This window comes from Chrysochloris asiatica, unplaced genomic scaffold (genome assembly GCF_000296735.1).
Source record: "Chrysochloris asiatica unplaced genomic scaffold, ChrAsi1.0 scaffold00528, whole genome shotgun sequence".
NCBI lineage: Eukaryota > Metazoa > Chordata > Mammalia > Afrosoricida > Chrysochloridae > Chrysochloris > Chrysochloris asiatica.
Genome location: NW_006409046.1, coordinates 554,821 through 557,160, shown reverse-complemented (window position 1 = coordinate 557,160; position 2,340 = coordinate 554,821).

Below are 2,340 nucleotides of genomic sequence, written 5' to 3'. Positions count from 1 at the left end.
AGATCTGTCCAACATATCAATGTACAGAGAGCTACCAACATGGCAGGGTAGTGCAACATTTCTTTATACGGAGTTCTATCTACAAGGCAGATGAGACCAACTTGTCTATATACAGAGAGCTAGGTACAAGGCAGTGTAGTGCAACATTTCCATATACAGAGTTTGAGCTACATGGCAGATGTGTCCAACGTGTTCATATACAGAGAGATAGCTACATGGTAGAGTAGTCCAACATATCCATATTCAGGGTAATAGCTACATGACAGATGTGTCCAACGTGTCCCTATACTAAGAGCTAGCTACATGACTGAGTAGTTCAACATGTCCATATTCATGGTACTAGCTACATGGTAGATGAGTCCAACATGTCCATATATTGAGAGCTAGCTACCTGGCAGACAAGACCAATATGTTCATATACAGAGAGCTACCTACTTCGCAGATCAGTGTAACATACCCATGTACAGAGAGTTAGCTACATGGCAAATGAGTACAAAATGTCCAAATACAGAGTGCTAGCTCCATGGCAGGGTAGTGCAACATTTCCATATACTAAGTTCTAGCTATATGGCAGATGTGTCAATCGTGTTCATATACTGAGAACTACATACAGGGCAGAAAAGTACAATATGTTCATATACAGAGAACTACCTACTTGTCAGATGAGTCCAACATATCCATGTTTAGAGAGAGAGCTATATGGAAGACAAGTCCAAAATGTCCATATACAGAATGCAATCTACATGTCAGGGTAGTGCCACATTCCCATATACAGAGTTCTGGCTACATGGCAGATGTGTCCAATATGTCCATATAGTGAAAGCTAGCTGCATGGCAAACAAGTCCAATATGTTCATATACAGAGAACTATCTACATATTCGATCAGTCCATCATATCTATGTTAAGAGAGCCACCTTCATGGCAGACAAGTACAAAATGCCCATATATGGAGAGCTAACCATATGGCAGTGTAGTGCAATATTTCCATATACAGAGTTCTAGCTACAAGGCAAATGAGTCCAACTTGTCTATATACAGAGAGCTAGCTAAATGGCAGAGTAGTCCAACATGGCCGTATTCAGGGTAGTACTACATGACAGATGTGTCCAAGGTGTCCATATACTGAGTGCCACCTAAATGGCAGACAAGTCCAATATGTTCATATACAGAGCACTACCTACTTAGCAGATCAGTGTAACATATCAATTTACAGAGAGTTAGCTACATGGCAGACAAGTGCAAAATGTCCAAATACAGAGAGCTAGCTACATTGCAGACTAGAGTAACATTTCCATATTCAGATTTCTAGATACATGGCAGATGTGTCCAAGGTGTCCATATATTGAGAGTCACCTACATGGCAGACAAGTCCAATATGTTCATATACAGAGAGCTACCTATTTGGCAGATCACTCCAACATATCCATGTACAGAGAGCTAGCTACATGGCAGATGAGTCCAAATTGTCCATATACAGAGAGCTAGCCACATGGGAGGGTAGTGCAAAATTTCCATATACAGAGTTCTAGCTACAAGGCAGATGACTCCAACTTGTCTATATACAAAGAGCTACCTATATGGAAGAGTAGATCAAAATTTACATATACAGAGTTCTAACTACATGGCAGATGTGTCCTACGTGTCTGTCGACAGAGAGATAGCTACATGGCAGAGTAGTCCAACATGTCCATATTCAGGGTGATAGCTACATGACAGATGTGTCCAACGTGTCCATATACTGAGTGCCACCTACATAGCAGACAAATCCAATAAATTCACATACAGAGAGCTACCTACTTCACAACACAGTGTAACATATCCATGTACAGAGAGTTAACTACATGGCAGATGAGTCCAAAATGTCCACATACAGATAGCTAGCTACCCTCGGAAACCCTGTACAGGGTCGCTATGGGTCGGACCCGACTCGATGGCACTTAACAACAACAACAACAAGCTACATGGCAGGGTAGTGCAGCATTTCCATATACAGAGTTCTAGGCTAGAGGGCACATGAGTCCAACTTGTCCATATACAGATAGCTAGCTACATGGCAGTGTAGTGCAATATTTCCATATACAGAGTTCTAGCTACGTGGCAGATGTGTCCAAGTTGTCCATATATTGAGAGTTACCTACATAGCAGACAAGTCCAATATGTTCATATACAGAGAGCTAGCTACATGGAAGGGTAGTGCAACATTTCCATATACAAAGTTCTAGCTACAGAGCAGATGAGTCCAAATTGTTTATATACAGAGAGCTAGCTACATGGCAGAGTAGTGCAACATTTCCATATAAAGAGTTCTCGGTACATGGCAGATGTGTCCAACGTGTCCA